General features: G+C 41.8%; 1 protein-coding gene across 1 annotated transcript in view; it reads right to left on the bottom strand.

Annotated features, from left to right (window-relative positions):
• LOC139700965 (organic cation transporter protein-like) overlaps positions 1-11575 on the bottom strand; it is a 92706-nt gene extending 81131 nt beyond the window's left edge. The window contains exon 1 of the mRNA XM_071599484.1: positions 11196-11575. The gene's annotated coding sequence lies outside the window, so the exon portion shown is untranslated. The remainder of the gene's footprint in view (positions 1-11195) is intronic.
• Positions 11576-15789: the final 4214 nt, after the last annotated feature.

The raw sequence follows: 15789 nt of genomic DNA, 5'->3' as shown, positions 1-15789 counted from the left end.
ACCATACCAAGTACTTCCTCAATTGTTTTCTACTCTGTCCATTTCACCTTCTCCATTCTTCTCCACACCCACATTTCAAAAGCCTCCAGTCTACGTCTATCCTCCTGCTTCAATGACCACGTTTCCGCGCCGTACATAGCTACGCTCCATATCAAAGTTTTTACGAGTCTTTTCTTAACATCCTTACTCAAAGTCCCCGTCATCAACTCCCTCCTCCTCGTGAAAGCCTCTTTGCCTAGCGCAATTCTTCTCCTTACGTCCCTACTACTTTGACCGTGTTGGTCCAAAACACTACCGAGATACGTAAACTGTTCTACCTGCTCTAGTTTTTGCCCTCCTATTTTAATGTTAAGCTTAGCCTTTTTCTTTCTAGAAAATCGCATAACCTTTGTTTTATAATATTGATTCTCATCCCATACCTGTCGCACTGAATTTCCAATTCACTCAGCAATGCTTGCAGCCCCTTGGCTGACGTAACAGCCCTTGGCTGACAGCTTGCAGCCCCTTGGCTGACAAACTAAAGCTTGGTCATCAGCAAACCTAACTGATTTTACGAATTCCCCGCCCACTTTCATTCCTACCTCGAGTTCTTCCCATGCCTCTTTGATCATTTCCTCTGCATACAGATTGAACAGCAACGGTGATAATGGGCAACCCTGCCTTACACCCCTTCCTAACACTGCCCATCCGAACTCCCCGTTTCCGACCCGCACCTGAGCAGTCTGAGACATGTACAGGTTGCGGATTAGCCTCCTTTCCCTCCAATCTATTCCTATTTTCTGCAATATACTCATTAATTTTTCCCAATTCACTCTATCAAACGCTTTTTCGAAATCTACGAAACAGGCAAATACCTCCTGGTTGTGTTCTATATTCCTCTCGATTAATAATCTCATTACTGCAATGGCATCACGCGTACCTCTCCCCTTCCTAAACCCAAACTGGTCATCCCCTAAGTAATCATTAGCCCTACTCTCTATCCTTTTGTTTATGATCCTGAGAACAACTTTAGCTGCGTGGGATATCAAACGTATCGTCCTGTAGTCCTCAGATAACATAGCCTTTACCTTTTTCGGAATAGGAACTAAAACTGATCTCACAAAATCTTCCGGCCAGATTCCTTCCTCATAAATACTACGAATGAGCCCAAATAGCCTCTTCCTCCCACATTTTCCTATACATTTCAGTAGTTCCGCAGGAATGTTATTCACCCCCACGGCCTTATTTCGTTTTATGTTCCTTAATGCCCTTTCTATCTCATTGTCTAGTATGCCTGGACCTAAGCTATCTTCCTCTACGTCATGTTCCTTTTCTATGTCCAACTTTGTTGGTCTAAGCTGTTTACAATACAGTTCTTCTATATATTCCTTCCATCTCTCTTGGATCTTCCCTGCGTCAACTATTACCTTACCCGCCTTATCTGTAACTGCTATCGTTGATCTCCCTTTCTTACTTCCCGATAAAGATTTAACTTTGCTGTACAGCGCACCTATTTCACCCTTCCTCTGCAGACTTTCCATATCCTCGCACTGCGTCTTCCACCATGCTTCTTTTGCTTTATTTGTTGCCCGCCTCAATTTATTGTTTAACTCTTTGTACTTCATTTTGCCCAACTTTGTGTTTACATTCTTTCATTTTCTCCTCTCATCCATATTTGTAATCATCTCATCCGTGATCCATGGTTTCCTAGTCCTTATCTTATTTTGCCTCGGATTCCCAGAGGGACATTTGGACTTCTGAAGGTAGTGTTCTGGGCATTGAAGGTGATTGGGTTAAGTGTACGCGCGATAATCCAAAGTCTCGAACGAGATATAGCCGATAAATAATTATTTCCTCCGAAAATAAGCTGAATTCCCAAGGAAATAAGAAAACAGATCAGGTCTTAGGCAGCTCGTACGTGCGAGAGTGTAGGTCGTTAAACATACGTCTCGATATTCGCCACGAAATAAATTATTAGAGGTGATATGATTGGAGATAGATTGACGGGCCATGGGTGGGTGAGGTCGAAGACGATGATGAGCATTTGGCATTTTTATTTTTTTTGGCATTTGGCATTTTTAATGATTATTTTCTACGTTGAAGCCGAATCACTTAACTCGCTCGTGTTTTCAAATTTTTTCTTGTTTTCAAAAGTTATCTAAACGGGTTATTAATCCGATTTTTGGTTGGTAACAGCCCTGCCACCAATAATATATTCCCTAAAAAATTGGCTCATTGCTACCCTTGATGGTATCCGGCTTGACGACATGGAAATTCAATTTCGAATGAAAGAAGAACTTAGGTATTTTCCACAAAAATATTTATTTTGTACAGCTAATTTCAACGCAAAGGTGTCATCCTCGGGAACTCCCTCATAGCTCCCTACGCCGATATTATACATTTTTAATTTTTTAATGCTTAAATTTAAAAAAATTATACAGCACTCTGAAAGCTACAGCCTGGGTGTGTGGCAGGGGGTGAAGGCGAACAAGACTAATTTTGAGCCAAATATGATCCTACCGCGGTCGGACAATGTTATTCTGATCCCATAATGTTCGTGGTAAAAATGACATCTTAAATCTTTATATTCCATACTTAATATCAAAATTTTACTAATATCATCTTTCCTGCCGTGGTACGATGGGGCTAATAATACATTTTCAACGTATATGCAAATGAGACTCCCTTCCAATTCATGCAACAGCTTCAATCTGTAGTTTAACCTTAGCATCCATGAGTGATTCCCAGCCTAGCTGCTGTAATATTTAGGATACGCTACTTAAGGTATCATAACAACGTTTTACAAGTCAAGCTCATCTACGCCGCATGCGATCCAATTCGGTAATCAAACCAACTTCGTGAGGCTCCCATGTATGTATTTGCAGAATATTCTAAATGAGTCCTAACCAACGAGAGATAACATTTCTCTTTGACCTTTTTATTACATTTACCCAGTACCCTTCTAATCTATCCCAATTTTTTGTCAGCACGTCCACATATTCCCCGTATGTGTTTCACCCAGGAGAGATCGTGAGTGAGGTATTTAATTGAGTCTACACATTGCATTTCGGTGTTTCAAATGCAGAGCGCGCTCGGGAGGGAATTGTACTTTTTCCAACAATGTATCACTACGCACTTTTTTTTAAGTTTAATTCTAATTGCCAAGTGTCGCACCAGCGTTGCATAGCATTAAGGTGATCCGATAAAGCTGCTGTGTCCTCAGGATTACTGATATCACGGTAAACCACTGAATCGTCGGCAAATAAAAAATTACCAAAAACCATTACCTTCTTCTCAGATGCTCTCCATCAATTAGTTAGTCTTATGTAAACTATCACTCCTCAAAACATTTAATTATCTTTCCTCATCATTTAAATGTGTCCTTAATATGATTCTCCACTCTTCCAAGTACTTCTCCCTAGTTACTCCAATCTATCCATTTCGTCATTCTTATCGAAAATACGAGTAGAATGAAGGGATAGGTGACTTATCCGCAACCTGTATATGTCTCAGACAGCTCAGGCGCGAGTAGCGGATGAGGAGTCGAGATTGGCAAGACAGGGGAGCCACTATCACCCGTTTATTTCGATATAATGTAGAAGCAGGGGTAATGGAGGCTCTTGAGACACGACTGTGGAGACGGATGGAAAATTTCAAATTGACAGAAAGGAAAACATAAAATTAAGTGATAGGAAATGTGTGGAAGGAGAAGGGATTGATGGAAGAAATGCAAAGGAGGCAGAAAAGATTGATGAAAAAATAATGTTGATTAGCAATGGGATTCCAAGGAACTGCAAGAGATGCCGTGGCAGTAACTTTTTAACGGAGTCATCAGCTAATATGCATTGCAATGAAACAATTTCGGAGTTTAAAAATCATTCGCTTTGACCGGGATTCGGAGTGCAACGCCTCGATAGCTTAACTGACTAAAGCACTCGGTCGGATATTGAGGGATCCGGGTTCGAATCCCGCTCAAGGTGAACGACACTCTGAAATTTTTGCATTGAAGCCATTGGATGTCAAATATTGTGATTGAAGGGGGAAGGTATCCCGGTGATAGAAGGGAGGATGAATGGCTCGTGCCCTAGCAACCCCACCACACATCCATTTGACGACTTGCAGGGTATATCCTAATATGTATACAGGTAAATATCAACATATTAAGAGCGGTAATTTTAAGAACAAAGCTACTATGACAATTAAATAAACAATGAAAACAGATGAAGGGCAGATGCTTCTATACGTCCTTGTTGCCGTAGTAAATTTTAGGTATTAAATTACGTGCAATTTCAACTCATTATGTGTTGGGAAAGCAGTTGGTACTTGTAATCACTAATAAGTACTATTACTTAAACTGGTCAGCAATGATCATCGATGTTTTCCTCTATCATTTTTATAATGCGGACGAATGTTTAGTGTTTTCGAACATTTTTAGTATAGTTAAAGAGGACAACTATAAGTACGTATTGCCTCATTGGATTTCACAGTTACATCACTAACATCGACTACATAATCGCATTCATTTTGCCTGCTCCTTTGTTTGGAGAGCCTTAATACGCAGTTAGAAAATTGGACAAAATAAAACGATTGATTCGTTGTATTGCGTCTACATCACAGTCATGTTGCCATTTTTACAAAGGGCAATGATTTTTTATGTCGGGTAGTCTTATCATAAGCGGATTTAAATATTAGGCTCGTAGGGTTTGGGTTTATTAATATATATTTCGAGATCTCGTACATGCCATTGTCAACGCTCACCCAAATCGGCTCTTTTTATTGGCCAAGTTAAGGGCAATTATTTCTTCAAGAGTACGCTTAATTGGGTGTTCATATTTTATAGTCGGGCCGGACACAGATTTGCAGGTCGCGACTTTCAGGAACGTGTATATTTTTTCCTTGGAATAACTAGCATAACCAAAAGGTTGCAATCAGGAAGTATTGTTTGCATCGCATATTTCGAGAAGGCGTTCGACGAAGAGAGTTGGGTGGAATTAATGAACGTATCATAGAAGATGGGAGTAGACTGGAGGAATAGGCGAAGTACTCCTGACTGCTCTGACTGTGTTTGACGGATGGAGTTCCAGATGGGAAGTGTTAAGAAGAGGAAAAAGACAGGGATGTCCATTGTCACTCGCGCTTTTCATCGTATGTGTGCAGGAAATGGAAGTATTGGAAAAACTAGAGATAGGAATGGAAGTTGGCTGGAAATTCATAAAATCAGTTTACGGATGATGAAGATTTAGTTAGCGAGTCCGCCAAGAGGTTACAAACATTGCTGAGCACAATACGATAGGCATAGGATGAGAATAAATGTGAACAAACCAAAGGTTATACGGTTTTCGAGAAAGCGGAAAGCGGTTAAATTGAACGTTTTAATAGGAGGACAAAAACTATAGCAAGTGGTTGATATTAGCCTACTTGGAAGTGTTTTCGGCGTAAGATGATCAAAGTTGTTTCGATGTAAGAAGATTTGCATTAGAAAAAGAAACAATCACAAGGAGGAGAGATTTGGCGACAGGGACATGGAGTAAGGATGTTAAGAAAATACTAGTTATAACTTTGCTAAGGAGCTTCGTTTTTTACGGCGCGGATTCATATCCATTGAAGAAAGATGATAGGCGTAGATTGGAGGCTTTTGAAATATGGGTGTGGAGAAGGATGGAAAAGATGGATTGAACAGAAGGGAGAACAAACGAGAAAGTGCTAGGGATGGTGGGGGAGGAGAGGGAATTGTTGGGAGAAATACGAGTACATGTACAAAGGAGACAGGAAAGATGAATGCAGAGCATTCTGATTGGTGATTGAATGTTCAACTCTGTCATAGAGTGGAAAGATTACTGGTTAGGTGAGGAAGGGGGAGGTAATGGATAGGCATGTTGGATGGAATTGGAGGTAGGAAGTATGCGGAATCGAAGAGGGGTTTGACATAGTGCGAAATATCAGGTTGTCTTGTTATGTGAGCCTTAGAAATTTACTGATGCACAGTCCGTGTCCATCTAATGCTTGGCTTATCCGTTGGGCAGCCAATAATAACGTCTGTTGCCGGTGCATGCCATGCACAATCACGTCCCACTCATGCCTCACTATATCTCACTCATATCACAACAGCCAACAATTCTGACATAAATACACATTCCAACTGCTTTTAGTCAACTGATATCAAAACCTATCGCCTCAGGTCTCGCTTTCATACAGAAAGTTTGGAAGGAGTATACTACTATGCACTAAAATTTTCACTTCCTTAGACAAACATTTTCTTTTATATATCCACATTATCGCAACGAATTTACTGTCAGCATTCGTACACCCGTTGAGCTCCTCTTCAAGGAAAAGATAAAAAGCGAATGGAGGAGCAGTTGGGAGGGGGGGGGGGCTGTTAAAGGCTGAGAGAGAACCATGAGTCATTACAGTGCGGAAGAGGGTAGGAATAAGATTGGAAGTTTGTACGACGTGACAGGAATTAAGGAAAAGGATAGTGTCTCTAATTTAACTTGATAGCATTCCTTAATGTTCGAGGACCAGGATAAATAAGGAATTCTGCAAATATATCAATTGGGAAGAAGAAACTCAGGAGAAGGTAATAACAGATGGGGCCGGAGACGCTGGATGGAAGGGGAAGGTGCGCAAGGTTTGCGGGGGGAACAGTTGGGAGGGCAATTTTTAGAAGTGTGGGTTTTGGAAGTTTTGGAAGGTTTTGGAAGAAGATATGGAAGGTTTTGGGAGCGGAGGGGGGACGAAAATATGTGAAGATTGGGGTAATAAATACGAGGGTCATCCGGAAAGTAGTACCCGTTCGTGCCGCATGAAGTGCTGACGACGCGAGTAGCCGCTGGACGAGGTCAGATAGCTTCAGTGGCTTGTCTGCCTTCTCTGAGCCAAGTTGCGTGACGCTAGCATTGCCTGTGTTGTTTCTGTGATTGTTTACAATGTTTAAAAAAATTGAGAACGCCGCCAGTTGTGAAGTGAGGGCAGTGATTAAATTCCTCAATGCAAGAAACGTTCGCCCATGTGATATTCATCGCCAATTAAAGGAGGTGTATGGAGACAATGTAATGGACGAGTCGTCTGTTCGGCGGTGGTGTCGCAACTTCAACATGGGGAGGGGGAACACACACGACGATGAGCGTTCGGGGAGACCGTCTGTCATTACAGACCAACTGGTGAGCTCAGTTGACGAATTCGTGAGGAACGATCGGCGCGTCACAATTGATGACATCTGTGAGCATTTTCCCAATGTTTCTCGAACAATTGTTCATGAAATTGTTAAACACCATCTGCATTATGCAAAAATTTGTGCAAGATGGGTCCCTCGCGTATCTCAATGAGCTGGCGGCGAAGGACTATGCAGCAGGAATACAGAAACTTGTCACACGTTATGACAAATGCCTTAATTTGCTTGGAGATTATGTTGAGAAGTAGTTTAAAGTATCCTCTTTCAAATAAAATTTTTTATGTTTGTTAATATTTACTTTTGTGTCTTTATTTCACGAACGGGTACTACTTTCCGGATGACCCTCGTATCTTAATCAATAACCTCAGGGCCTCATGGAAAAATCCTTCCCTCATTGGGATGCTCCCAATCCCAAAACACGCCTCCGAACACAACACTCCCTTTGATAAATGCTAGGGTGTCTTCACTTAAGCATCCCTCCCACTCTCTGACTCTCCACTCAAACTCAAAACAGTATAGCCGGCGTTTATCTGGCTCATTGGTTCATAGAATGAACCAAGTATTAATATTAGGCAATCACCCCGATCTTCAAATATAGCAGATAGAACAGTATCCTAGAGCAGGCAGAACAGTTTACGTATCTCGGTAGTGTTTTGGACCAACACGGTCAAAGTAGTAGGGACGTAAGGAGAAGAATTGCGCTAGGCAAAGAGGCTTTCACAAGGAGGAGGGAGTTGATGACAGGGACGTTGAGTAAGGATGTTAAGAAAAGCCTCGTCCAAACTTTGATATGGAGCGTAGCTATGTACGGTGCGGAAACGTGGTCATTGAAGCAGGAGGATATACGGATATAGGAAGGTGAAATGGACAGAGAAGAAAACAAATGAGGAAGTACTTGGTATGGTGGGCGGAGAGAGGGGTTCGTCGGGAGAAATCCTATGGAGGCAGGAAAAGTGGATGAAGGGCGTATTGACCGGCAGCGGGATGTTGAAGACTGTAATTGAGGGGAGAATGTTAGGCAAAAGAGGAAAGGGAAGGAACAGGATAGGGGTGTTGGACGGGATGAAGGGAGGAAGGAAGTACTCAGAGATGAAGAGGGACCTGATGTAGACTAGGTTGCCGGATTTTGTTTTGTTAGGAGCCGCAAAATATTTATTTTGTAGCTGTGTCCATCCAAAAAACCTACCTGAACCGGTAGATTACCTTATAATAATAAATAATATAAATATATATATAAGGAAATGGGAGAGGAACACACATAAAGGACAAACACAGGGAAGGTGGGGAAGGCGGAATCGAGCAGATCACAAGTGCAAAAATATTTCCTTGAGCGAGACTTGTACCACGGATCTTTCGACTTGTCGGGCCGTTGCTCTAACCACTTGAGATATCGAGGAGACGTAATTTACACTGAAATCTGCGGGAGGTTTATGCAACCAAGTGCCCCGGCTCTTTGGTAAGGAGATGGCATTTGGGAGTTGTTTCACCAACCAAAGGAGAAATGGACGAAAAAAGGAAAGGATTATAGGTAAAGCAAACATACAACCTCATAAAGGATAGGAACAGTGCTTTTTGTGGCACGCATAGCCAGGAGGATTATACGAGCCACATTGGCCAAATACACATTTAAATACGAAAACCTACCATATGGCGAATAAATATTCAAAGAATAAGGGTATTTTGCTGCATAAGCCTGCCGCAGATTTGCACATATTTACAAGTCGTAAAACTATTGTATATTAACATAATAAAAGAACAGTCACGAACCGTGACCTGGTGAAGAGCTGAACCGTGCCCTTCATCTCCACTGCTGAGAATCCAGCCGACCGTCCTTCTCGAACAGCCCTACCTCCCTATGCCATTTCGGATTCTAATTAGTCAGCAGCAGGAATGACATATAGGTTGGACGAAGCCTCGGAAGGATAGTCGTCCAAGAGCCTCGAAAGTGGAGGCGTGCCCCAGATCGCAACATTCCATGGCCCATCAATATAATCTCCTCAAACCAATTGCCCTGCCTTCCCCAAATTTCTCCCAAAGACAGTCTCTCACTCCGTACCAAAACTAAGACTACTTTTTTTTTCCTTTCAATCCAACCTATTTTTTCCATTCTTCTCTTCACTCACATTTCAAAAGCATCAAATTGGAACTCCAAAAAAAAGTGGGAAGTTTCACGAACTTTCGTGTCATTCTATGCTATTTTTCTCTTAATCAGTTCAATTGATTTATGATAATTGAATAATTAATAAAATTCATCACTATTTAAATTGAGAGATTCGAGCGCGCGATGGCAATTAAGACAGTTATTGAAAGGAAACTATTTCAGACACTATGCGAACCTGCAGATATTTTAACCCCTAACTTTCCCCTTTTAGGCGTATCGCGGAGTCGTGATTGGAGCACCTGTTGATACGGCTGAGATCTTGTTGACGGGCGGCTGAGGAGGGGGAGGGACGGCCGTATTTTTGGCGGAACTGGGCCATGGACGAAAACCTCGTTCACACGTGTCAAGCGAAAAAAAAATCAATACGGACGGAGAACGATGGAAAACCCCATGAATGGTCTATCATTTACGAAAGTCAGTAAGCAGTTACCGGGGGGGTTGAAATGTAAGGTAAAATGTGAAAGCGTTCGTTACTACTTTGGCATCCAATTCATAGACAATTGGACTGACTTGCGATAGTTTCACATCTGCGAGGCCAAAATACCTCCTCAGCCATTTAATGCAAATAGGACACTAGTCTCAGGGGTTACTTGGTGGAATTATTTCGAACCAGGCGTAAATTTTGGAAGACTAACTTTTCAGACTCCGCTAAAATTTTGATGTTGATTCCTGATGGTACTGAAAACCGATGATTTGCCTTGCGACGAAACCAGGGTCGCGAAAATTAAAAATTCTCGTGGAATTAGCAAAGTTAGTCTTCCTTAATTTACGCCTAGTAATGCAAATAGAAGGAATGATTTCACCTTTCCTCAATTCTCAGAAGGAGTAGAAAAGATCACTCATTTAGGAAGTGTTTTTTTTTAAAAACGCGGACCAAGTTGGTAAGGACACAGAAAGAAGAAAATCGTTTGTGCAGAGAGCCGGGAGCAGATTACGAACGCAAAGAATCTTTTACAAAGACGCGAGAACCAATTCAAGGTACCTCAAGTAAAAATGCAAAGAAAGGGCCTGAGGTGACAACTTTAATTTGGAGAGTTGGTCTTAGAGTCAAAAGATTGAGCGGAGTTCGGGGGCTTTTGTGATGAGGGTGTGGGGAGGAATACCCCGCAGTGTAAATGCCGAGAAAATGTAACCGACGGGAAAGAAAACAAACCAAGTTCCCAGTATAGTAGGAGATAAACGAAAGGCTCTTAGTAAGATGTTCGAAGAATTAAAGACAATTGGCTTCAGGAGATACTGAGAGAGGTTATGGGATGTTGAATACTGTGAATTATTGGTAAGAATATTGAGAAATTGATGCAAAGGGAGGAAAATAATAAGGCAGTTTGACTGGTATTAAAGGAAGAAATACGCAGAGCTATAGAATGAGTTATTTTAATGTGTCACAGGCGGTATAAAGATATTTTATGCAATACTAGTCAGGGCTTAGGGGTGCCGTAAATTTACATTCACACTCCCCGCAAGCCACCTCGAGGGTGGGTGGTGTTGGAGAAACCATTCATTACCGCACAAATATTTGTCCAACCATGAATATGAATGCAAATTTATTCGTACACACACAAGTACATATATACATATATACATATATATATATATATATATATATATATATATATATATATATATATATATATATATAAACGGGCATGATCATATATATATATATATAATATATATATATATATAAATAAACGGGCATGATCATATGTATGTATATGGTCTAAAACCAACCATAACCCGGCAGACCACTGCTAATTATGATTCTCGGCACGCCGGTGACTGACCGCAGAAGTCTGCTTTTTTTATGTTAGCACGTGAACGCAATCGTGCCGATCCTAAGCATTTTGTATTTAGGTGATAGTAAGAAGCAGAAATAAGACTCACCACGCTAACAGTCGACGCTGGTGGATGACCTTAGCACATGGCACGGATGTTCTTCTCTCTCGCCCACGGCGTCACTGGACCCTATTCGCCTAAAACACCCAGCGAAAGATGACAGGCCTCTTCTCCCCGCAGGTTGTTGCAGTTGGTCCGTACCGGTGGTTGGATCTCTACGTGGGAGCCGCCTCAGAGCGTCCGAGCAGATTACCACAGGCCAAGGAGTCACCGAGGAGGTGGACTGTAGGGGGTCGCGGAGAGATTTAGCCCAACGGGTGACCGTGGATGGACGTCTTATGTCCTGGTCCTCTTACTGAAGTGGCGGCTGCCAAGGTGGGTAGGTGCTCCTCGCGACCTTCCCGATGGAGTGCGCTGGCGGACCTCCCCTTGCGGCGTCGGAGTTCAACTGTTCGCGGACGACGAGCGCGAAACGATAGTGCCCGCGCAAGAGGGGAAGGGAGGGAGAAAAAAAATTGACGGTGGTCGAAGCGTGTTGGGACGGCGTAGTATGAATGAAGGAATTGCGGGGGAGGGATGAATTCTCGCAGAGTGGAGGAACGGGTCGGCTCTCTGCCTTCACGGGCTCTTGCCTCCGTCCGGAGTAATTGCGTGTATAAATATTTTTTTATCCCTTACATTCAAAGTGATGACGTCCCGTGCTGCCCACGCTTTTGATCTTCACTCTATTGACTCCCCGTGACGTCGCGCGGTTCAGATATGGCAAGTTTGTCGATAAAATGTCTCTTAATATGTATGTAAGCGAACGAATGATACGACAGACTTTCGTGTACGGTTGTGACAGGACGTGGGATACTCAAAATACTCAGAAGTCGGGGAATTATCTGGCAAATCAGCCGGAATCAAAACAAAAATTGAGGAATTCCATTTCGGCAAACGGCACCTAAATTCACGGTGTAGCGCTGTCTAAGAATAGCGGGGGAGGGGGTCGGGTTGTTCCGGCTTTTTTTTCGGACATCGCCTTTTTGATGTCACGACACGGATTCGGAGACGTGTCGACCGCCACACGATATGTCTATTATCAAAGACCATGTCGAAGACAAAGTTTCAAATGTCGACAATTTCGAGGTTGACATCAATATCCATATCGCTTGGACATTCAATGATGCGGACTTCTACGCCTCGTCGACTTTTAGTCACTCGTCGACATCCAGTCTCGCGTCGACATCCAGTATCGCGTCGACTTCCACTATCGTATCGAATTTAATGCCGCGTCGACACCAGTGCTGCGTCTACAGCTAGTGTTGCGTCAACTTCAATATCTCTACGACTTCCAGAATCTTATCGACTTCAATGTCGCGTCGACATCTAGTATCATGTCGAAATCCAGTTTCACATCGACTTCAAAGTCGCATCGACATCTAGAGTTGCGTCGGCAAAGTATATTCTACCTCTTGTTTCGTCCGTTAAATAGCCTGTTAAAGCCATGGGGTAAATCATTCCGGACTGATTCATACGGTGTGAGATCGGACGGGGAGGACCATTCTTCATAATCTATTGCTCGCCACATACATGTATTTCCAAGATTTCCACTGCCACGATTGGAAGATATTACGAGTCATTATTAACGCCAGGGGAAGCCCTAGATCCTTAGCGTATTTCTAAATAAATAGACTATGTATCGTCCCCTAAAAAAACACCAGGAGCCTTTTTATTTAATTCTCGTATTTATGAAATATTCCATAGCAAAAGATCTGCCTCCTCTTCAACTCTCTACCACTTCCTCGTCGATAACCACATCAATTTCGACTTCAATTTTGCCGCTTCGATATCAATAACACCCTACACATCTGTATATACTCGACTTCATAATCACCCACGATATGTCGACGACGCCTAAGTCAGCGTCGACAGGTTATTCAGTAAGGTCTCGGAAATTGCGTTCGACAATGCATAAGTTGTGACGTCACAGCCTTCTATGTAGTTCCAATTTCTTGCACATGAAATTCAATTGCTTATCTTGGTCATGACGCCAAATTTCGTCATGGTTGAGGATTTGAGAAGAGATTAGATAAGGCCCTGAGAGTTAGTTGACCTTCGAAGGCTTTGATGGGAAATATAAGGGTAGGCTGAAAAGTAATGCACACATGCTTGTAGACCACGAACAATATGATCTTCAGAAGCACTCCTGGTGGCATGTGGAAGTAAAATTCCCCCTCAACACGCATGCGTAGGTTTGAGGTCGTTACATTCATCCATTGTATAATGAGTAGCGGAATTATGGAGTCGTGTTCTAGTGCTATGTCAATGCGAGTTAAACAGCGTGCTGTTATCGCATTTTTAACTGCTAAAAAAGTGACTCCTACTGAGATTCATCGTCGTTTTAAGGCTGTTTATGGTGACGATGCTGTTGATAGGTCTAATGTAAATTGATGGGTATTAAAATTTCGTGGTTGCGAGGCTGGAAAAGCCATAATTGTTGATAAAACACGCATCGGACGTCCGATCACTGCCACAGACGATAAACATCGCAAACTTGTCGAAGATTTAATTCAAAATGACCAGCAAATCACTCAAAAGCGTATCGCAAGCCATATTGAAATATTCTAGGAAGAGTTTAATCGTGTTTAAGGCAGCCTAAGGCCAATAATAATGCAACATGACAACGCTCGTCCACACACCTCGCGCGCAACTGGAGTCTCTGAAATACCTGAAATTTGACTGATTTCGCACCCTCCTTAATCCTCCGATCTTGCACCTTGCGATATTTATTTTTTTTCTCAACTCAAGAGACACCTCAAGGGTAATCACAACACCTCGGACGATGAGGTGAACGTAGCTTTCAAGTCCTGGATTCGAGAAAAGTCGGGAGAGTTTTTCAGTGACAGAATGAAAACACTTGTTACGCGTTGGGAGAAATGTGTTAGCCTTAACGGTGACTATGATGAAAAAATAAATAAATGATTTTAAAACTTAAGAATTGTACTTTAATGTATTTTTTGCCCGATCTTACTTTGTTTTTTTTCGCGCTCTACAAGCATGCGTGCATTACTCCTCAGTCTACCATCGTAGAATATTGTTTTGGCATGAGGATATAAGCGAACAGAAATTTTTGCACGGAATGAAGGGAGACAAGCTCAGAGAGCATGGAATGCCAAGGAATGAAATATTTAGATGTGGGAAGTAATGTAAAATTTTAAAATTTAACTAAAAAACCGTATAACAATTAGACCTCTCATTGAGTTTTCCTAATTTCGCGCACTGATTGGGTGTGCTTGCATTGTGTCACATTGGACTCGATTTCTCAGAATTTTCAATTTCAAAATTTATTCTAAGACCTACGAAAAAGTTATTAAAATAGTTGAAGATGACTCAAGTATACTAATGTATTTCAGATATCATATAGTTTATCTCCATCCATTTAGAATTTCCATTATGATTATAACTCAAAATTAGTTTGCTTCTTAAAGGTAGTTTTTCGGAAAATCCTTAAAGACTTTTACTTCTGAATGAATTCCGAGAACTAACCCTTTCTTTGACGTACATTATTTATTTCTTAATTTCTTCGTCACATCTGCCTGTATTCACGCTGTCTATAAAGCCCACTCCCTTCCCACCTCTACCCTGCTTTCCCAACGTTTTTCCTTATACTGCGTGTATCATGGCCTTATTCAACATACCACAACCTTTCGATGTTTTCTCTAACCACTTTCTATGACTTTTCCGGAAGTCCCCCAACAACCTTTCTCCCTCCGCTTTCGTCGTCTTTCCCTCTCTCTATATTATTTTCTCAATTCTCCTCCGAGCGTTTATCTCTAAAGCTTCAATAGTATGCGCTCAGCCTCTAAAAAAAACCAGGTTTCTGATCCATAAAGCGCTACACTTTATATTAAAGTCTTTACAAGGATTTTATTTACGGCCTTAATTGGTGTGCTTCTCAATTTCCTTCTTCTAGAAAATGCCTCCTTCGCCAACGCCATTCTTCCCCATAATGCCCCCACCACTCGGTTCGTTTCCTTCAAAATGCTGCTCAAATACGCAAACTCTTGCATATACTACGAATTATTCCTTCGCACTCTAATAGTTAACTTAGCTATTCAAAATCTCGAGAATCTCATCACTTTGGTTTCTTTGTCGTCAAACTTCATTCCGAATCGACCAAGAATATATTCCCTACCCATTTCGTATGTATATAAGGATTACAAGAAATGTGGTTCAAAGTTACGTTTTTTTTACGATAGCTGTATTGAATTTTCTACGAAATAGGTATTTGAAGCGTCGAACATGATTGCATCCAAGGCTCAATAGTTCAGTTCTGTCTTCTACCCTACTATAAATTTGATACTCATCTTGGCGCATGAGCAGCGATTTGAGGTCCCTGGAAGCCAAACGTTGTCTTCAAGAGTTCGAGCTATTCGATTGAATTTACTCCACTTACTGACCCTTTTTTTTACTTCTTCAGCACATCCTATTTTCAAACCCCTTTCGTGTGATTCTTTATTTTTCCTCGCTTCCCTGACATTCTTCCATTACCACGGTCTTCAAAATTCAACGTCGCTTCCAAAACTTTTCCTACCCATCCTTATCCTACCTTATCTAACATTTTGCCGTTTGTTCTATTATCTCACCAGTTTATCTTCTC

The sequence above is a fragment of the Hetaerina americana genome, unplaced genomic scaffold, assembly GCF_022747635.1.
Source record: "Hetaerina americana unplaced genomic scaffold, ioHetAmer1.1.p SCAF_11, whole genome shotgun sequence".
Classification (NCBI taxonomy): Eukaryota; Metazoa; Arthropoda; class Insecta; order Odonata; family Calopterygidae; genus Hetaerina; species Hetaerina americana.
The sequence above is the reverse complement of the archived record's forward strand: the minus strand, read 5'-3'. Positions and strand labels throughout refer to the sequence as shown.